The sequence below is a fragment of the Acanthochromis polyacanthus genome, chromosome 18, assembly GCF_021347895.1.
Source record: "Acanthochromis polyacanthus isolate Apoly-LR-REF ecotype Palm Island chromosome 18, KAUST_Apoly_ChrSc, whole genome shotgun sequence".
Lineage (NCBI taxonomy): Eukaryota > Metazoa > Chordata > Actinopteri > Pomacentridae > Acanthochromis > Acanthochromis polyacanthus.
In genome coordinates this window covers 2,232,774-2,255,360 of record NC_067130.1, presented here as the reverse complement: position 1 = coordinate 2,255,360, position 22,587 = coordinate 2,232,774, and the positions used below count along the sequence as shown (strand labels likewise).

The window sequence follows — 22,587 nt, the reverse complement described above, 5'->3', positions numbered from 1 at the left end:
CTTAACACCTTTCAGGATTTATAGGACTCAAGCTTGTGCAGATTTAAGCTTTGTCGCACTAAATTCCCTGGCAGATTAATCAGCCGCACATCACATTTATAAGGAGGACGTGTCCCACAGAACAGCAGAGAGGAACAACACCTTGGTTTCAGTGAGTAAACACTTTCTGCTGAGAGCGCCATGAAAACATTAGTAAACACAAACAACTCGACGAATCTCTTTCCCACGGCAGACATTCCAGTGGGAGAAACTTTCCAAAATACACTTCCCACAGACTCTCAGAGTGAATCTGGCTTCTTGCACTGTGTCCTATTTCCGCTTCTTGTCTTAGAAACTAAATGAAAAGATTAGAGTGAGGAGATAGATGAGATCATAAAAATAAAGTGTTGTCAGATCACATCACCTGCACTGACTTTAGCATGAAGGGCTGCTAAACCTGACAGCTAGAAATGTGAAGTATGACTGAAATATTGCAGTAAAAAAACATAGCTGAAACAGATAAAAGTATATGTAGCACTTTATAGCAAGGCAAGACGCTTAGCCGTTTGATCTGATTGAAAGAACAAAATGCAATGCCTTAAATTAGATAAATCAAAGTCCTAGCATGTGCACGAGTGTAAAGACTTGCGGCAAAATGTTGTAAAAATGCTCATGAACTACTCACATGACAGCAGTTGAACAAAGATGGCTACTGTTAGTACTTCTAGTCCTTCACTCACCAACTCAGAGCGCAGACTAAAATGAAAAAATAACACTGGGGCTACTTAGTACATTGGTTTTGTATCTATTTACCTAGTTTGTTGTGTACTTGGATGTGTGCTTTCTGTGATTTATGCAAACTACTTCCTGCTGCTCTCGATAATGTTTAGGAATAAAGACAGAGACAAAGACACCTTAAGTTCTCCTATGAACTTGGTCCTTTCTCTGTGCATGTTACCAAATTGTAAGATGGTGGTCCGTGCTTTTGCCTAAATCAGTCCAGATGGTGGATCTTATGAGGGTTCTTCAAAATATTCTCAGCCTCACCTGGAAACTAGATGTGTAACTCCCACTCTGGGACATAAGTGTATCCTACAAAGCCTTATATCATTGCCCCCAAAAACTGAAATGTTTAAAGCAGTTAAAGGAAAAAAGGAGAGGGAAGCCTAGAGCTGGTGTTCTTTTTGCTCCACATCTACTCAGAGGCAACCAGATATGGCTCTGAACTGTAGCTCCGTGAACCTTCTGACTTCTATCTGCTTCCCAAACCGAAATGCACGGCTGCCGTTTTGGACTGATGATGAAGTCAAGCATGGCGCTGAGGAGTGTCTGGATTCTCAAGCTGTGGCCTTCTTCCACAAAGGAGTGGCAAAGCTTGAACACTGCTGGACCGAGTACATCACGGGTTCTTCATTCCTGCTGGCAACAGATCACACTCACATACTGACAGCTGGTTAGCAAACCGAAATGCAGTTCATTCATATAAATATTCAGTAATTTGTGTTCTTATTATTCTTGTGTTTTTCTCATTTATGTTGTATATGTAGTGGGTATACCTCACCTCTTTAATTTATAGTTGTGTTTTTTTGCTTTTTTTACGTCATTTTACTCCTGTGACGTCGCAAAATACCCTTTGGTGGACGAATCTATTCTATTCTATTCTATTCTATTGAAGTTAAAGGAGACTAGACTGAAAAATAATGCAAGAACAGTCTTTCTCTTGCGATGTTTTCTGGTGAGGCTGACAACTTTTTGAAGTATTCTTGTACATACTGTAAACCATTTACTCTTCTGCCTGCTTGGCCTACGCTGGGCGGTGACAATCCGTCTTAAATTACGTTTAATCTCAGTGACTTCAGCCTTGTATTCCTGCAGGTCTTCGGTCTGTGCGTGAACATTCTCTAATCACATTCACCACATCACAAATTCATTTTTCTAAGCAAACTGAGATTGTTTACTGCAGACTATTACGGCTGTGGTTGTTGTAAACGTGCATGAATCCACATATTGTTCCTCTTTTACTACTGTTGCTGTTGCTTCTCCTGTTGTTGACTCTGTTTATCTGAGACAGATCTGGTTCTGCATGGATCCTGTTTTTATGACTAAGTCTTCTCAGAGGGACAGTTTCTCTGCTTTGGAACTTAAATTATGCACACCAGGCGTTGGCGTGGTTTTTCACACGTCCAAAATGTTGAACTTGTGAAGACCTCTGAGGAAGACAATGATATCTGTTGCGTAACATCATCATCTGCCTCACTTTTACACACTTGCATGCTTCAGTGCTGTCCAATACACCCACAGATCCCATGAGCCATCAGAGATGTCTTGCTCGGTAGTACCTCAGCAGTTTTCCAGAAATTAATTTGCTTCTCCTCTCCCTCCACAGACAGTTTTCCTTTAGATAATCTGGGATTTTACACCCAGAAACCATGTGGCCACAGCCTACCTGTCTGCCTCCAGGCTGCCACTGTCCCCGTTTAGTTCCAAAACACATCCCAAATTTATTAGAAAACTTTCCCATCACTTGTTCATTATTAATTATAACATGTGCTGACTGTCTGGATTTTACAGTAGCATCAGTTTTTCTGCTCAGCCTGATTAATGTGACTGAAGGCCACAGACGGGAGTTGAGGGGAGGAGGAGAGAAAGGACTGGGCTCAACAAAAAAACCACAGAGGCTTGGATGAGGGGGAGCCTGAGCGTGGAGTGTAATGTAGCGTGCTCCATGAATCTAGATCACTGAACACACCAGTGTTTCTTTGGTAATTTCTTGTCGCAGAGATGGGCACTGTGATTTCACTTCTGTGTCTGTCCCACTTATGGCAGCAGCAATAACGCTACGAGTAACCAGGCTGTAGAGGTGGGAGTCGAGCGTTTCCCCTGAGAAAGGACAGATTGTGCAAGAAACAGCCCAGTGGAGACAAGACAGACGACAGTCAGGAGGCTGCACTGCAAGTAAACCGTAAACCTTTGTGTGGCTGTGTGATGTTCAGAGACAATCAGTTTGTATTGTGCATAGTAGTGATTCTATCAGTGTAAGCTTCTGGAGGAACTGCAGGATTTAAAAAGTAACCATGGCTATCACTGCCATACTAGTCGGACAGGGAATTATAAATATCAGCCATGCTAAAAAATAAAATAAAAAAAGTGTTTTTTTACGGGAAAATTACAGCAGCTGTTGTTGCTATAATGCTACCGTAAAATTACGGTAAAACTTTTTCTACATTTACAGTAAAGAAATGTACTGATATTGTTTATTTTATGGTTAATAAATGGCTTCATTCCATATTTTACTGTAAAAAAAGTTCTAACCTTTAAAAATTTGAATATTTACATAAAAAGTCCATATAAAATAAAGTTTGTGTAACTTATTAAAAATATTACAGAATTTTGCATCATCAGCACGTCAGTTTATTTCACATTAAATATATGCATTTTTAGCAGAAACTATTGCTAAAACTATCATAAATATTAAAGCATATGCCCGTTAACACAAGAGTACATCAGTCTGACCTGTAAAAAAATGTATTTTTTACATGTAATAGATGCACAAATTGTTACTTTTTATAAATATTGCAGCATGTTTCCATTAGCAGTACAACAATATGTACATTTAACTGGGAAAAACCGTTTTCTTTTTGAGAATTAAATGCAAAAATTACAGTGTTGTTCTACATATTATGGCATTTTTCCATTAAAAACTGTGCAGGAATCGGGAAATGCATTTTTTCAGGAGAAAAAAAAATCTAAAAAACACACTTTTCTCCTGATTACCTTATTTATGTTGATTCAGTGTGATAAACTAATTCAAACTGTTTTAGAGTTTGCAGATTTATACTGTCAGGGGCAACATTAATTTGTATTTTTATTTTAACCGCATTTTTATTGAAAACTTTCCTCCCAACAAGCTCAGTTTAGTCTCATCTTCCTTCACGGCTCATCGAACTTTCTTGTGCATCAATTTGGCGGCTGGCAAACAGACTTTAGGTTCATTAGCGCCACCTACTGGGCTGGAGGGTTCATCAGTGTTACCGCTGTTCCACAAATTAGGGAACTAAATGCATTTTTTTAACATGATAATTTATCTGGAATTAATTAATCGGAAGTAACGTGCTATAGTCCCAGCCCTAAAAATATTAAAAATCAAATGTTATGTTCAGTTTGCTTCATAAATATCAGGTTAATGATGTTTGTCAAAGATGGTTTAGTGAAGTAAAACAAAGAAAGCATGATGTTAGAAAATTTAATTTATTCAAGGGAATTTAGAAAATGAATAAATGATTGAGGACAAGTCAAGGCACTGTCACTTTAAAGAGAAAACCATATTGGAAAAGTGGTGTCCAGGAGAAAATAAATTTGGTGTTACAAACTAAACGAACAAGTTTAAATATTTATGGTGTGAATTTACTTGTAATTTTTAACATTAAGGCTAAAATCCCTGCAATAATGGTAGAAAATGTAACTTGTATAAAAACAAATAAATATTAAGGCTGAGATTTTGCACTGTTGCTAACAGTCGAGATTAAATTAACTAATTTAGAACAAAAATTCTGATCAATATAAACATAAATATGCAAGATTGGTTACATAGAGTTATTATTTAGCGTTTTTCTGCAAACAATGCTCGGCCTGCAGGTGTTGATCACCAGAAACCAATCAGCCTCCAGGTGAAGCTCCACGAAAATTAGCAACACACCTGTTTGGAATAAAGAAATTTGGTTACAACAAATAATAAAACTAAAAGTCCTGAGGTGTTTCTAGCTGGAGGTGTGCATGGAGCCTGTCGGAGAACATGCAGGCTAGACAGCCCTGCTTGCTGGTAACACAGGGTCCCTACATAGAATTAAATCCGCTTCATTGGAGCTGAGGACGCGTCTTGCCCCCGCCCCCCGACAAGGCGGCACAGCATCCATCCTCATGGGCGCACACGCTGCGTGATCCACATCACAAGCCCAGAGCCGATGGAGTAGTAGTACTAGTAGTAGTGGGGGTGCAGCTCTCAGCCAGATTCTCTCCTCTTTCCTCTTACATGGAGTCGCCTTTTCTCTGGATTATTGCTTCGTCCCATCGCGGTAAGTGTGTTTCTTTTTTCTGCTCCTGCGCTCCTTTGTGGAAGGAAATGAGAGGAAGTGAGCAGCTATTGTCTGTTGCTGAGGCAAGTTCGGAGCTGAATCAAGTCGTCCTGTTTGATTCCACTGATCCGAGCCGGCCACAGGGTGTCGGATGGGCTTTGTTTTTGCGGGATGTGTGGAAAATGTGTGTTTTAATGATCGCACAGAAGCGATGTCGGTATTTGGACACCTGTCTTCAGCAGCAACAGTGACCTCCCTTGTGGCGCGTTCATTTTTACGCACGTACAGATTAGATTTTTTTTGGGAAACCTTGCTGCTCCCTCAAACTGGAATGTATGCATTGGGTTGCCGAGCAGAAAAAATAAATGTGTTTTCAGTGCAGCTTAAGAAATATTGGCCATCTCCCCGCCCCCAACATCACACAGGCTGGCTGGCGATTTCTGCTCCACCAGCTCCCCCCTTTCCACAGACACGCAGGGCGCAGTTGATGCCTTTCAGATGGCTAAATGACTGGAATCCCGTGCTTATTGGGAGCCCTGATGAGCGGTGGAGGGTTCACCTTGAGATGAATCCAGAGCTGCATGTCTCCGTGCATGTGCAGCCTTGGCCTCAGCGTGTGGAAGAGCTGAATGTGGGCTAGATGGAGCTCAAACATGTCTGATATACAGGCAGGCAGGGCATTTTTTTTTAACCCTTTACATCTGATAACTCCCTGATTTGATCCTCTTATCACACAGATGCTTCCTAAGGCATCAGATGTGGTTAAAATGGCAGCTTGTGCCACCACCTGCAGTTTGCATGTAAAATAATGGTAGAAAATGGAATTATGTGCACGTTTCCAGCTCTGCAATGCCTCAATTTAGTAGACTTCAGTGCTGTTGCTATGTGGTGTCCAAAAAGTGCTGCTCATGTTGAATTCAGTGCACATTAATTCTCAGAAAGAGGCAGATTTTGCTCTTGCTTCTGTTCTTCACAACTGATTTTGTGCTTGTATGCAGTCAGAAAATAAGTCAGCATCACCACTCAGAGTGGTGCATGTTTCCTGCTGTTATTTGTAGCTGGGAGCTTCCGCTGTGTTGCTGTGGGTGTTCACATTTTACAGGTGTACTCCTGCTTGTCCCTGTCATGGTGTTATTCAGCAGGCAGATGGCAGGTGGCTGGGCATCAGGTGAGCCTTCCTTTGGCTGTCAGGAGGATCTGCTGAACACAGGACAGCTCCTGGCAAACACCCATCGGGCCGTTTTTGCATTTATGTCGGTTGTTGCTTTGTACAGTCAGCAAACAACTCCTGCACACAGGAGAGGAAGAGCTTTCATATATTGTGTGCCCAGTGAAATGCTGTCATTTCTTGTAGCGTTTACAGCAGGATGAAGTCACTGTGACATCATTTGTCTCTGGTGATGATGCCCTGTAGTGATGTTGGTCCATGACGACAGCAGCAGGAGTTATTCTGATGTGAGGTCTGGGTTTTGGAGATCTATAAGCACTTACAGGATTTATTATGAGCATTCCTGTCATCACAGGTCAGAGATGTGGTCATCATTACCTGTTTTTGTGATTAATAGGTCACCGTTTTGACTTTGACGTCTTTGTTTTGACACAAAATCTGTCAGCTTTAGTCACTTCAGTTTTATTGTCATTTAATTTCTCAATCACTTTCAGGGTCACATTAGGACTGATCCAGTGTGACTGTAGACTCTATCCTTCCTTCCTTCCTTCCTTCCTTCCTTCCTTGAGCAATTAGCATCTTTGGTGTGAGCTAGCTCCAGTTCAGCTTCTATTTTTCATCATAATTGAGGTTTGATTTAAAGCATTTCTTCAGATACAGTGAACCGTTTACTGTCTTTGTGCCTCCTGCATGACTCTAGCATTGATTATGCTTCCCTGTGGATGCACATGGACAGCTGCAGACACCACAGAGGAAGAGTTGCTGTTGTACTTTCTAGTCTGCTTGGAGGAATCACTTCATAAATACGCAGTGGAAATCTCGGCGTGCGGGTTGACCTCCGTGTGGACGTCCATGCAGACTCATACAGATGATGGAATTTACGACTCCAGCAGACCTCCGCACAGATGCAGAAATGATTACGCTTGTCATGGTCTCTGTCATATTATGGATTATAGGGAAGCTCTGCAGCTCCGTAATAAAGCTCCGCTAGGCCGAAGTTCTATTTCTGCTTGTCTTATCATCGGAAATCTCCAGGTGAAGGACGGTGAGAGGGCTGGCTGCAGCAGATTACAGCATCCCTGGAGGATTGTCAGACTGAATCTCAGCTCTAGTGTATGATTTCTTCCTTGCATAGCAAATTATAAATCAAAATATACATGTGAAATTCATGACCAAAGTGAGCGAGTGCTTTAGTGAGACTAGATCTTTCCCTGTTCTTGTTGCTTTCATCGAATGCATTTAACACTCACATGTAGAAGGTGGTGCTCCAAAATGCGTAAGAAATAATCAGAGGGAAGCGCCAGGAAAAAATAAAGAAAAAACCCCACAGCAGACGGAGGTATTGTAGTGAAGCTGCAGAAAGCAATGACCTCTGAACTCATGTCTGACATCAGCGTCTCCTCCACTCGCACACCAGAGACTCTGTATTGATTACATGTAATCACACACACATGCTGTATATTCACATTCTGCCACACACACACACACACACACACACTGTCCATAGCTAGCCGGTATTTGATTACCACTACATGTGGGGGGCGGTGTTATTAGTGCAGTGGGGGTGTCCCGATTGGGCAATAGATCTGTGACTTTGATGTCTCTGGGGAATGATTGGCCCTGGAGTGAGATAAGGCCCGTCTCTGGAGATTTACTGTCCCTGCCCCCTGCTTTTTTTTTTTTTTTTTTTTTTTAAAGAATGCTGATACATACAGGTGATAAGGTGTCAGAGAGGGAGAAGGATAACACCAGGAACACCTCATGCATATTTTTCTCCTGGTTTTTCCACAAGGCAGGCAGTAGCACGGCAGATAATGTGGCTAAGCGTACATTTACAAGGATGTCATTATTTCTGGGGGAAAATGGTTTGTTGTTGGTGTTTTTAGAGTGAAACAGAAATGTGTTTCTTGCTATAATTTGTGAGAATGCGAGCTAATGACGAAGTTGCAGAATTTTATCTCTGAAGCGGTTTAGTTTATTTTAGATTATTTGTTATGCATGTGAACCAGGGATGTCACAATAAAAGGATCTGGAGTTGGTACCAACTCCATGAATATTCATGATTCTTAATGCCAAGTTTGATCCCCTACAATGATTTACAATTAACTTTTGCTTAAAAAAAAAAAACTGCAGCGAATACTGTGTACTGGGTGCAATGGCTGTATTTTTGTACTTATGGACAATTCTATGCAAATCTCTGCAATGCATTTGATAATTTGTGCAAAATGAATGCTTCTCTATCAGTATTTATAATCATGAAAGATCTGTGCAAGGCTGTTATTTCCATCCAGAGAAACCTGAAACATCAGAACTAGTAATTATGAATATTTTGGTTTATTTTACTAGTATTCTTTAAATATTTGTACTATCCACTGTAGGATTAATAAAGTCTTATTGAACAAATTATGAGTAGCCTCCAGCTCAGGTTATGAGATTCTGCTGTGTTTTAGCTTTTGTGTGGAGCATCGCTACAACAGATGCAGCTGTTGCAAAGCACAAGCACTAATGGTACCTTTTGATGATGCAATCATTGATGAAATGTTCATATAAAAAGGTAAAAATTAAACACTTGCTTGCCTTGAACTCTGTGTACAGATTAAACACCTGTTTTTCAGCTGCTCAGACCAGTTTGAGGCACTTTCTCCTTTTGTTTACATGCTGGTTTGATGTTTCTTTGGCTCATAAATTGATCACATTTGTGCTAATATGGTGAGAAAAATATGTGCTTTGTTCTGACTGAACGCTATTTTTATTTTTGAAGCAGCATGGCAGAATAAAACAGGCATTGTGCTGGAAACCGGGCTGTTTGTAGCTTTTCTGGGGCCAGAAGGGAAACCTTCATCATAGTTAAATTACTCAATAATAAACACCAAATCTGTATTATTTTCCATAAATTAGACCAAAAGCAACAGTTTACACTTCATAACATCAAGTTAAAAAAAGCAAGAAGATTGTATTCAACAATGAAAAAATAAGCTGCTTTAGAGGACACTGTACTGCATGAATCTTTGGGGACGACGTGAGGTTTGCTCTGTGCAGATTAACAATGAAAACGCAGCTGAGTCTCAGCCTACGATGTATGTGAGTCCGCGTGAATGCACGAGAATAAAACGTCATCAGCGTGCGCCGTCCATCCATGAAAATAAACAACCGAATCATAAACGGAGCTCCGACAGCGTTGACGACGATCGAGTATTTGGATCTCAAAATTAGTATCTGGATACCACCATAACGACCAAATATTCGGGTTCAGCCCTACTGTACCAAAAAAAACTTACCCAGCACTGTTAAAAAAGTTATTCTTACAGTAAAATTCCATCAGCTGTTGTTACCAGAACGCTAGCGTAAAATATTGTATTGATATTGTTGAGTTTAGGGTTAAAAGATGTGCTTCATTCCAGATTTTACTGTTAAAAAAATAAATTTGACCTTTAAAAATTTTAAAACTTGCATGAAACTACCATAAAAAATAAAGATTGTGTAACTTATTAAAATATTGCAGTGTTTTTCCATCATCAGCACAACACTTAATGTATTTCACATTAAATATGCATTATCAGAAAAAATTAGTTTGAAAAAATAGAGTTAAAGCTGTCAAAATATTAAAGCATATATCCTTTATTAACACAAAACTGTCAGTTTGACCCGTACAAACTATTTGTTTTACATGAAAAGCAAAAATGTTACTTGTTACAAATATTGCAGCATGTTTCCACTATCAGTACAACGATATGTACATTTAACTTGAAAAACTGTTTTCTTTTTGAGAATTAACTGCAAAAATTACAGTATTCTACATATTACAGCTTTTTTCCATTAAAAATGGAGTCGGGGGGGAGAGAGAAAAAAATCTGTAAAACATACTTTTCTCCTGATTACCTTATTTATGCTGAGTCAGTGTTATATAAACTGCATCAAACAGTTTTAGAGTTTACAGATTTTTCCAGTCATGGTTTGACAGTCTTTTCACCGTAAAACGTACAAACATTTTTTTACAGTGAGGATTTAGCGTGACCCTTTAACCCTGTGACCCACTTCAGGACGTTTGGTGCATTTTGAACATCAAAATCAATCAATCAAACTTTATTTGTATAGCACTTTTCATACAAAATTTGTAGCACAAAGTGCTTTACATAGAAATAAAAGGACAAAATAAATAAAAAATGAGAAATACAACCACCCCTCCAACCCACCAATACACACACACACACACACACACACACACACACACACACACACACACACACATAGATATGTGGGACAGATTTTAACAGAAAAACATAAAAAGAGGACTGAGGAAACGCCATCTTTCATTAAAAATGAGGGAACACTGGAGCTAAGACTAAAATAAAAATAAATAAATAAAATAAATAAACAAAAATGAATAAATAAGATCAAATGGTATTGATAAATATGATTAGCTACAAGCCAGACTAAAAAGGTAGGTCTTGAGTTTTAAAAATATGAACAGTAGGTGCTGCCCTCAGGTCTTCAGGTAGGCTGTTCCACAGACGGGGGCCGTAATAATAAAAAGAGGCTTCACCGTATGTTTTAGTTCTGACTTTAGGGACTATTAAAAGACCACTACCTGAAGACCTGAGGGCTCTACTAGGTTCATAGGGTAAAATCAAAACAAACAGGCAAATCATACAGTATGATAAAACACCATATCTGGTCATTAATTACTGTAGAAGCAGCACCTCCCTGCACTAAGCCTTGTCTGAATATCCAGGAGATAACACCCTGAACACAACAACAGGCCTGACGCTGTGAAGCTGGCAGGAACAGAGGGCAAAGACGCAGCCTAATTGATGTCAACGAGATGGGAAAACAATGGCCGCCTGAACGGGGATCACACCGGCGACCTCGACATTAGTCGTGTCACGCTCTCCCCAAACTGAGCCAACTGGATGTTCCTCCGAAGCTACGCGCAGAACGGACTGATTTTTGGAGGGCAGTGGGACGACGGTTACGCACTGTGACATCCAGAGGCCCCTAATTACCACAAGTGTCATCTTGTGTTTGAAGAGAAAAGCTAAATATGCTCACATGTGTAGTCCGAGTGCAGCAAGAAGCAGCTCTGAGTGCAGCGATGGGATGGGACTTTTCTTGTTGAAGGTTGAATATTGAAAATAAACATTAACTTTCCCCCGATAAAGTGCAGCTTTGATTGGCAAATTATCATTTAAATGAGTAAATATGTGAAGGAGGAATTTGTGAACAAGCATCTGTTGGAGCTTTAATCCCAGTTTTCATTACTTTGTGCAAATGAAACATCTGGATCAAAAAATATTCAGGTTTAATGCTGACACCTGCATAATTTGGCAAAAGGAAAAACAGTCCTGATTTCTACCGTTAAAAACAAACAGTAGCTACCTAACAAAGGCTTTGCAGGATTACTCCATCTTTAAAATGTCATTATCCTACATCTGTAGTCCAGCTTTTCAGCCCGAAAGCACAAATTAAAAAAACAAGTAAGAGATCAGTAATAATGACGGAATTCAACAAATGCTCTACAATTTGTCTAAACTTTGTTTTTGTGAAGATGAAGTGGTTTGTGAAGATTTTGGTTTGATTTCCACATCGGTGCTTCATCAACATTAAGAAAAGAGTTTCATTGTTTCTCTTACACACGTGGACAAAATTGTTGGTACCCCTCAGTTAAAGAAGGAAAAACCCACAATTCTCACTGAAATCACTTGAAACTCACAAAAGTAACAATAAATAAAAATTTATTGAAAATTAAATAATCAAAACAGCCATTACTTTTGAATTGTTGATTAATATAATTATTAAAAAAAACAAACTAATGAAACAGGCCTGGACAAAAATGATGGTACCTCTATAAAAGATTGAAAACTATTTGACCAGAGTGACATGATTAACTCAGGTGTGTCATTTAATTGACATCACAGGTGTTTCCAAACTCATAATCAGTCAGTCTGCCTATTTAAAGGGAGACAAGTAGTCACCCTGCTGTTTGGTGAAAAGGTGTGTACCACACTGAACATGGACAACAGAAAGCGAAGGAGAGAATTGTCCCAGGACATCCGAAAAAAAATGATAGACAAACATCTTAAAGGTAAAGGCTATAAGACCATCTCTAAACAGCTTGAAGTTCCTGTGACAACAGTGGCTCATATTATTCAGAAGTTCAAGACCCACGGGACAGTAGCCAACCTCCCTGGACGTGGCCGCAAGAGGAAAATTGATGACAAATTGAAGAGACGGATCGTTCGAATTGTATCCAAAGAGCCCAGAGCAACCTCCAAAGAAATTAAAGGTGAACTCCAAGGCCAAGGTACATCAGTGTCAGATCGCACCATTCGTTGTTGTTTGAGCCAAAGTGGACTTCATGGGAGACGACCAAGGAGGACACCACTGCTGAAAAAAACTCATAAAAAAGCCAGACTGGAATTTGCAAAAATGCATGTTGACAAGCCACAAAGCTTCTGGGAGAATGTCCTTTGGACAGATGAGACCAAACTGGAGCTTTTTGGTAAGGCACATCAACTCTATGTTCATAGACTCAAAAACCAAGCATACGAAGAAAAGAACACTGTCCCTACGGTGAAACATGGAGGAGGCTCAGTAATGTTTTGGGGCTGCTTTGCTGCATCTGGCACAGGGTGTCTTGACAGTGTGCAAGGTACGATGAAATCTGAAGACTATCAAGGCATTCTGGAGAGAAATGTGCTGCCTAGTGTCAGAAAGCTTGGTCTCAGTCGCAGGTCATGGGTCTTCCAACAGGACAACGATCCAAAACACACAGCCAAAAACACCCAAGAATGGCTGAGAGAAAAGCGTTGGACTATTCTAAAGTGGCCTTCTATGAGCCCAGATCTGAATCCCATTGAACATATGTGGAAGGAGCTGAAACATGCCATTTGGAGAAGACACCCATCAAACCTGAGACAACTGGAGCTGTTTGCTCATGAGGAGTGGGCCAAAATACCTGTTGACAGCTGCAGAACGCTCATTGACAAATACAGAAATCGTTTAATTGCAGTGATTGCCTCAAAAGGTTGTGCAACAAAATATTAAGTTATGGGTACCATCATTTTTGTCCAGCCCTATTTCATTAGTTTGTTTTTTTTAAATAATTATGTTAATCAACAATTCAAAAGTGATGGCTGATTTTGATTATTTAATTTTCAATAAATTTTTATTTATTGTTACTTTTGTGAGTTTCAAGTGATTTCAGTGAGAATTGTGGGTTTTTCCTTCTTTAACTGAGGGGTACCAACAATTTTGTCCACGTGTGTAAATGCATTTGATTCAAACACAAAATGACAAAACAAATTTCAGTCCCATGAACAAATCCCAAGCGTCTCCCCTTTCTGAACTCATTAACAACCTCTTATATCCTGTCATGATGTTGGCTTTTCACCCTCTGTTGCACTCACCTTGGCTTCTGCGCTGATCTCCTGAGGGTTGCTCATCTGGTCAGCTCCATCCATGCTAGTAGAGGCTGGTGATGTTTGGAAACACCCATGACCCTGGTCTGGTCCTGCTCTGAGGTCTGATGGACTTAACGTCACGTTACGGGTTTAGTCCAGGACAGAACTTCCTGTTCATTGATCCCAGTCCAAGCAGGACACTGGGAGCAGCTTCTTCCTGGTTGCTCTCTGCTGTTTTGTCCAGAAAGGTGAACATAAATGACACACCATTTAGTTTTTCTGTCTACTTTCTCTAATTTTTACAATTCCAGCGGCTACACAGAGAATTGCACATCTTAAAGTTGCGTCTAATTAAAACTGGCCCCGTGGTAAAAAGGCTTTAAACTTGATGAAGCTGTCACTTAGTGGAGTTTCTTCCTTACAGAGGCCATCTTGCTCTGGAGCTTTAAGAAGGGGAACACCTCAAGAGCAGCTCTTTGATTGGTTCCACAAGTAGGTGGGGTCTCAGATATAATTGGATCATAGTTTTGTCCTGATTGGCCAGTTTAAACAGGAAGTGCAGACCTCTTTCTTATATATAGGAGAGTAGTAGGGTTGTTTGTTCAGAAGGCAGCATCAGGAAGAGCTGCTAGCTGTTGGAAGTTACCAGTTTTCATCCTTTTGGAGAAAGCCTTGTATTTTCCAGCACATTTTTGTCTTTTTGTGATGTTTGTCCTTCACATGCTGCCTGCATTCGCCGAGGGAGAGATCTTTCTCTTCTACTAACTTATTTTTATTTATGTGTGTGAATATATGCATTCATGCTGCTTCATCAACAGGTTCAAGCAATTTCTCTCTTGGTCTTTGTTTATATTCTCATTAAAATTATCCCACGGATGCTTGATATGGTTGTGATCTGTGGAGTTTGAAGGCCTCGTGTCTCTAACTTTCTACACATCTTCACATGTCCGAAAACCAGCTGACAGACACGTCACTGCTGCTCTAGCTTCTGTCTTTTTGAATTAAGTGATGCAAGGAAGATGAAAAGGCTACAGTAGCCTGATATTGTAGGAATATTGTGAAACCTCAGTGGAGGGAAGGATTTCTTTATCTGCAGCTGGGTCAGGGGACGGTGCTGTGATGGTTCTCGGGGAGTTATGAAAAATAGCTGAACACTGGGAGATCAAGAGCTCGTTTGATCTAAATATAGAGCCAAATGTGGAGATGTTACAAGGCACCGTGAGAAAAAACTCGCAGAGCGTCATTGAGCATTCAACACGTACTGAAGCCTCGCAGCGCTCTTGGAACCAAACGCGTTTTCCCAACTTATAAATTCACATTCATGCATATGCAAATTCACCTGAAGCACTTGCGGTTGTTTGCTAATGTCATTTGTTGGGATGTGGCGTAAAGCAACGGCCGCTGCTGCCTCATTTCATTGCATGTGCTTTCACCAGGATGGTTCATGTTGGGTGTGTTTGTGTAGGATGGGATGCACTGAAAGCAGATTGTACTCAGAGGAAAATGAAACAGAAAAGTTGTGACCTTATTAATCTGTCATTTTACTGTCTATTTAGCTGGAGGCACATTTTTTTTCTTGCTTTAGATAATTAAATTTGACTGTTGTTTTTACAGTTGAGAAAGGAGCAATCTGAGATATGACACTGAAGCAGAAATGATAAAAGCCGTGGTACAGAGAGACAAATACGACGGAGGTGAAAGTCAGGCCGGCACTGAGGAAAACTCTTTGTGGAGATACAGACACATGTTTGAAGACTTTTTAGAGTGTTTGTGTGATCGGTTAGAGCTTAATGTCTTCCTCAGCTCTTCTCCTTCATGCCTGGATTCTCTTCTTCATGTTCTGTCGAGCCTCACTCCAGGGAACAGTTTCTTTACTCCAGAAGTTCACATTTTATATGATTTTTTTCCCCCCAAAAGAATATTCCTGATCTTCTTTTACACTCTTACTTTCTGCTATCTTCTCTGTGTGTGACATTCTCCCGTCCTCTGCATATTTTCCAGCTCCACTCCTCAGATGCAAATTAAAATGTAACCAAATATTTTTTCCTAAATTATTCATTTTTAATATTTTCTTTGCTCACTGAGTTATTAAATTTAATTTCTTTGCAAAAGGGAATAGCCCTGGTAATTGATTCTTCCTTTTTTCATTCACGATATTGAAAATTAATGAGGCTGGGAACCTCAAATGAAGAGAACAAGAAAATATATGAAGCAGCATTTATCATGAAAATCTATATCCACCCTATAAATAACCCACCGTATGTGCAAATGGTAGGTGTGATGTGTGGAGGCGACGATCCGTCAGTAAAAGGAGAAGCAGTTTCTAAAGGCAGAGAATCTCCCATCAGGGGCAGCAGAAGTTCTCCCCCCATTTAGGCTTCACTTTATTTGGTTTTCATCCTCTGCGTGCCCTTTCTCGTGTCTTTTCTGTCTCTTCCTGTTTCTCAGACTTCGCTGTGAGTCAGTGTCCTGTCTGATGTTTGGCTCTGGGGTTAGACCGGAAAGATGACAACGCTATTTTATGTTAGTTTTAAATGTGCTGTGTTTGTGCAAGAAACTTTGCAATGCTAGTCCTCTAAAAGACTCCATTAATGTGAAAGATAATGACCCCTTCCTATAGGTTCTGATGATCTTTTTGTGTAGATTCGTCAACAGACGACTTAATATTAAACTCTACAGCGGGGAAAATGCTTCATGTCCCAGGAAGCACTTTTTTTTTAAGGAAGCTGCAAGGGAAGATTGAAAACTGACTATTTATAGCAACAAAGATGCTCTGTTGGCAAGAGTGTTAGCCATGGGACATCTCTGCTTCTGTGGTGCAGTCAGCAGACGAGGGGGAAGAGAAAATGAGATCTACATACCCTCAGTAATGTCAGGAAGAAGTTTCTGTGGAAAAGGCAAGTTATAAATGAGTTGCTTTGCAAATGTTAATCATCTGCTGTCAGCAGGAGTGTTTTTATCACCCAAATATTTAGACTTTATGCTGTTGTTGGATGTTAACATAAAGGGAGGAGAGGTTTGGACAAGCGCTGTCACGCTGAGCTTCCATGCAAAACCTGTTTTTCGGTTTTCATGCAGCAAAGTGTGAAAGCATTGTGACAGCGTTCGGGGTGCTGGTGTGTGAACCTACAGGGAATCTGCAGCTCGGTTCGGGTTCGTGCAGCTCCGTGGACAGTTTGTTGTTCAGCTGTCCAGCCTGCAGCCTCTTCTGCTCTCATTTTACCTCCACCGCTTTCAGAGCTTTAATATTGTTGAGACACACCACAGTTAGCAGCTAGCTGGTGAACATATTGGAGTTTTTTTGTTTTTTTTTTTGCAGGTAAAGAGCCAGATATTTCCCTCAGGGGCAGATAGACAAAAACGGCTCCAGCTCCAAAAAAAATCTGGCTTCCATACCACTAACATGTATTTGAAGAAAAGTTATTTAGTTTTGAAACGGGTAGGATGGATGCATAAGTCATCAACATCCCACAAGAGACTGTTCTTAGTCATTTTCACTCGCTGTTAGATTTAGAAACCAAAGCTTTATGTGATCAAAACATCCCTCTATGGTTGACAATGAAAGCTAATTGTGATAAGACACCAAAATTACTTTGTTAGAATTAGGAAAATAGCAGTTTTTTTTGGTTACAATCAAACTGTTTCACAACATGTTTGCAGCTTTTTCTTTCATTTTCTGGGTTACCATGGTGATGAGTCCCGCCCCATCCAATATGTGATTGGTTGGCTGACAGTAAAGCAATAAAAAGAAGAAATGTGATATGTCACAATAAATTGTAATCCAGCAAAATGTATGTTCCTCTCAAAGTGTAATGGAGAATGCAGTTTAGTTCTGTAGGAATAATGTAGAATAAAGGATAATGTGTGAAGAAGAAACTGTTCTTAGTGCTTCTAAGTGGTCCAATATATTATTGCAGGTTTTTTAATTATAATGTAATGAAAACTTTATTTTTTATTTAATAAGATATATAAAATGGTAGACTATGTTCTGAGTAAGTTGCGTGGGCCCATGGTGACTCTTAAAATGATTAATTTCCAATGATGTCAATAAAGAAAAGCAGCTAATCCTGATATATATTTGCCCTGGATTTCCTGTTCAAATGATTCAGCAGTTCAGGCTTATTAAAGATAGCTGAAGTTTGCTTTAAGCTTTTGTGCAGAGGTTCAAACTGTTCAAAAGTTCAAACTGTCTCCTCTAGATTTGAAACCACTGTGAATTAATTCAGCTACTGCAGCTTAAAAATTCTGGCATTTTGAAAGTCCAATAACTCGCGCAGCTCCGTTGAAATGCAGGAGGAAAGGCCACATCATGGCTACACCAACAGCGCGCCAGCAGTGATAACGGGGCCCGATATTTCATTTTTCCTCGGCCGGCTTCTTACTACCAGCTCGATTGCAAACTCTGTCATTGTGACAGTTGAGTCACTTTCAGGCAGTCGTCAGAGCGAGGCAGAAGCACCGAGCTGCAGACCAGGAGATGGTCAATCAAATGTAATATTTCTGGGTTCAATATTTCACAATCAGCTCCTGCCGTCTCTGAGAGGAGAACAGTCACGTCTAGACAAAGTCATCACAGCGCAGTGGCTGATTGGAGGAGATGCTGATGAATCCTGACAGGGCCTGCAGGCTTCATGTTTGATGAGCTCGCCTCTGGGAAGACGGTCTGATCACCTTTCATCTGAGTGTAATTAACTGGGCCTCGGAAATGGAAGGAAAACGCTCCATGGTTGTGATCTTTGGAACATCTTTGGAAACTGTGGTGTCCTGAGGGCGCAGAGAGAAGAGAAATCACGTTACGACTTCACTGTGACTCCATCCGATTGTTCGGGGATGTGCTTTCTCTGAGCTGCTGTGGTGAGGGCAAATAAATGGTGTAAAGTCTTTGACATTGAGCGCGGCTGCCTTAAATTTCCTGATTTGAATCATCTGTCACAGAGCCCCCAGTAACATCATCACAGTCCAACTGTCACATCGCCAGTTTTTTATCTCTTCGCTCTGCAGTGTTGCCTTCGGAGCGTAAAACAAAAGCTTGGGCTGAACCGTTTTCAAGTCTTTATCCAAAATAGACATGTCTCCCAGGATTCAGGGTTTGGGGACACTTGGAGCATTAAAGGGGCAATAAATTTAACCCTCCTGCTGTCTTCATTTAAGGGCACCAAAAAAAAATACTGTTTCCTTGTCTGAAAAAAATCCCCAAATTCTGCAAAAAAATCCCCAAATTTCTGAAAATTTGCAAAATCTTCAGGAAGAAAATTCCAGTAATTTCATAAGTTTCCCTTAAAAGTTCTGTATATGAAAAATAACAAAATTGTTGTAAATATTTTCAAAAAAGGAGTAAAAATCTTCCAAAAAAAATCCTAAAAATATCTAAATTGATTACATATATATCAGCAACATTTCTAATATTTCCTTTAAGAACATTCACAAAAAATCAACAATAATCCAGCGAAAATTACTGGATTTTGTTTTTTTTGTAAATGTTCTTAAACATTTTTTTAACATTTCTTTTTTCCACCAAAACATGTTCAAAACTTTCCCAAAAATGTTGAAGATGTAGACATAAGTTTCACAGTGAAAATATATTTTTTTTTTCTACATTTTCAAACGGGTCAGTTTGACCTGCAGGACAACATAAGGGGTAAATGAAGCACAAGTTCTCCTGCTTTCAGACAGATTTTGGTAGTTGGAGTGTTTTACTGCCCCTCGTATGTTTGGTAAAATGGTAAATGGTTGTATTTATATAGCGCTTTTATCCAAAGCGCTTTACATGATGATATGTCACATTTACCCATTCACACACACATTCACACACTGATGGCAGGAGCTGCCATGCAAGGCACTAACCACAACCCATCAGGAGCAATTAGGGGTTCGGTGTCTTGCTCAGGGACACCTCGACATGAGCACGACGGGCCGAAGATCGAACCGGCAACCTTCCAGTTACAAGACGGCCACTCTACCCACTGAGACATGCCGCCCCGTTGTTTGTTTGTTTGCGTTCTGGTGATTCTGAGCATCATCAGCCAACGCTGCATGTGAATGTCAGATGTAAAGATTGGAGGATGAAACAAAGAGGCTTCATGCAGGAGGGTTTGTGTGTTTGAGCAGCTTTAGAATGATTAACTGTCAATAAACATGGAGCTGGACACAAAGCCAACACTATCACTTGTATCTCCTTAAGTCTTGGTTATTGATTTGGGAAAATCCCTTCCCACTCACATATTTACATGCATACATGTTGCCGTGGTAACCAACAGACGGCGCATATCATTTGCTGGGTTGTCTAGACTGTGATTGCGATTAGATGCTGACCGGTGATGGATTTTTATTTTTTTTTTGGGGCCGATAATGAATTCTGGAGAGTGAAAAATTCAGTTTTTTAAAAAAAAATATATTGGTCAATACGTTTGAGCAATAAAAATGGAGTTGTTAATTAACTTTACAGTGAGGACACCACTGCTATCTGTGATACGAGCTCTGCTACATGTGCTACAGTGCTGAGAATATTGTAAAAGTTGGACTTGGAGCCGCTCTGTATTCTAAACCACCCCAGCCGTCTTTTATTTGCATTATGTTATGTGTAATATAATTTCAGAGGATGTATATCAGTTGGGCTCTAATTTGATTCTCTCTCCCTCCATCTGCTGCAGAACGAGGCCAGAATCTTAATATTTCAAAATAAGTTTCTTAATTTCCCCATGATCAGTAGTAGCTTTGTAACACTTAAATTTAGGATGAGATCTCCAGTCCTAAAACATTCTGTCAGCGATCTGCTTTGATTTTTGCACCGTAAACAAACTGGATTTCCATTTTTTTGGGTCTTTTACCACTTTAAGTCCATTTGTACTTTAAAATGCAGCTAATTGTACAAATTTGTGCTTTTATCTCTATTATTTCATTCTTTTAGGGAGACATTCTTACCATTTCCAAGTACTCTGGTTGTCGGTGTTTGTCTTGGGTCGTACTGAGCACCGTCGGCTGTGTTTGCACGTTTTTATGGGAGAACTATTGCATTGTGACTCATGCAGGGAGTCCAGCTTTGAAGTGCTTTCTTGTTCTGTAAAGTTCCATTTACTATGCAGCAAGCAATAAAAACAAATGCACTCATTACTACAGAACGTATAGGGAGCTATTCGGTGCACGGCTTGAAAAGAAAAAGCTCAAACACAAATAAAATTTAATACAGAAATAATAAAAAAAAAATCTGGGCTCGCTACATTAAGTGTTTCCATTCGGCTTGTGAGATAAAATCACGGTTCAGTGGAGTAAGCTGCAGCAAGTATGAATAATTTAATTCCTGTTGGTGGTTGTAGAGACATTTTTAACAGTTTATATCGTGGGGGTATCAGATGTGCGGCGGTGTAAATGTGATTAGTACGGCCATTTAATTTGGGGGCTTTTTTTGAACACGTTACAAGTATGACTGTTTAATTCCCCCCACTGTAGCTGATGCTCCTCTACCTGCCATCATCTGAAGACTCACTGGAGGCTGATGACACGCTAATGTGCACGGAGATGAATGTCTGGCGTTAGGTTGTTTATGGATTTTTGGGGCAAACGGGTCTTTTAGGTGGATGCCTGCAGTTTCTCTGTGAACTGGGAGAGCATCCATAACCCGGAGAACCTCGCTTTATCTTCACCTGACAGTTATGTCCTTGAACGGGAGGAGAGCGTCTTCCAGCTCTGTGGTGACGCCGAGTTGAGCTTCATGCCAGTCTTCCTACAAGGGAAAACAGCAGTAAATTCCAACATTTATTTGCAGGTTTGTGAGATGCAGCGGCTCTGTTTCCTGCAGTCAGACACTCACAGGTGGTAGAATCTTTTTTAGCAGGAAGGCAGCTGGTTTGTAGCTGCTGCTGTTTCTTATAGAGACACTCAGACTCATTTGTTTTGTGTAAAGCGGAGCACCGTGAGACTGACGGTCAGATTGTTGCTATCCGGTGTTGACTTGCGTCGCCTGGATTGAGCGTTAAGTGAGATGGGACAGGCACTTAGGGACTGATTAGACCTGCCAGCGTCCCGTCTGCCTGCCTGTAATGACTCGGCGAGATTGAAGTGTTTGGTTTCAAATTGGAATGAGAGTTGGGATCAGTGAAGTTGCGATCTGTTTAGAAAATAGCAAATAATTGTGCTGATAGTGTTTCTCACGCAGCTGTCCGCTTCCACGCCTAAATCCTGAACAATGACGGGGAGATGTGGAGCTTAATGAACTCTGATAAGAAGAAACTGGGCTGTTGTGACAAACAGGAGGGCTAAAGGTCTTTTATACGCTTTTAGTTCTTACTTTCAGTTTGGTACATCCAGGTCCTCTCAGTTTAGTGGCAGCAGTGCAGATGGAGTGTAAGCAAATGGTGCAGCATCAGTATTGAATGTCATGTTATGGGAGTTAGATCCTCACTGTGAAATGGCACACAGGAGGGGAAGAGCGGCTACAAAACAGTTTGGTGCATGGTGGGAAATGCTCTCAGCCAGCCTGGTTGGCTGTCAAACATGGTCAAACGTCCAAGTTCAGGTGAAAATGATGAGTCTGGGGAGTGTAAGTGTGGAATCGCATGCAGAGCTTTAACAAGGGCTGAACAATGAAGTGGTTTCAGATTGAAATGATGCCACATGCAAAGGCTGCAATGTAGGATATATAATGAAATCCACTATAATAACAAGACTGATTCATTTATAGTTGTGAACTATCCATGTAGAATATTCTTGAGTTTCTAGTGGTATATGTTTGGACTTATTATCTCCATATGAAGCCTCCAGAGCCCTCAGGTCATCAGGGACAAGTTTACTGTTTGTTCCCAGAACCAGAACTAGGACCAATGAAGCAGCATTCAGCTCTGATGCTCCTCACCTGTGGAACAAACTTCCTGAACACCTGAGGTCTGCTCAAACTGTCTGCTCTTTGAAATCAGATCTGAAAACCAGATTGTTTACTGCAGCTTTCTCTTAGATGCTCAGTCTCTTTTCTTGT

At 40.4% G+C, this 22,587-nt stretch overlaps 1 protein-coding gene across 3 annotated transcripts in view; it reads left to right on the top strand.

The window, feature by feature from the left end:
- The window catches only part of plppr1 (phospholipid phosphatase related 1), a 101,371-nt gene that overhangs the window by 30,680 nt on the left and 48,104 nt on the right, over positions 1–22,587 (top strand). The window contains exon 1 of one of the 3 annotated variants that reach the window (XM_051938346.1): positions 4,859–5,051. The exons of 1 other annotated variant lie outside the window; for it this stretch is intronic. The gene's annotated coding sequence lies outside the window, so the exon portion shown is untranslated. Of the gene's footprint in view, positions 1–4,858; positions 5,052–22,587 lie in introns of those variants that run through there. One more of the 3 variants, XM_022204823.2, reaches the window with a different exon arrangement.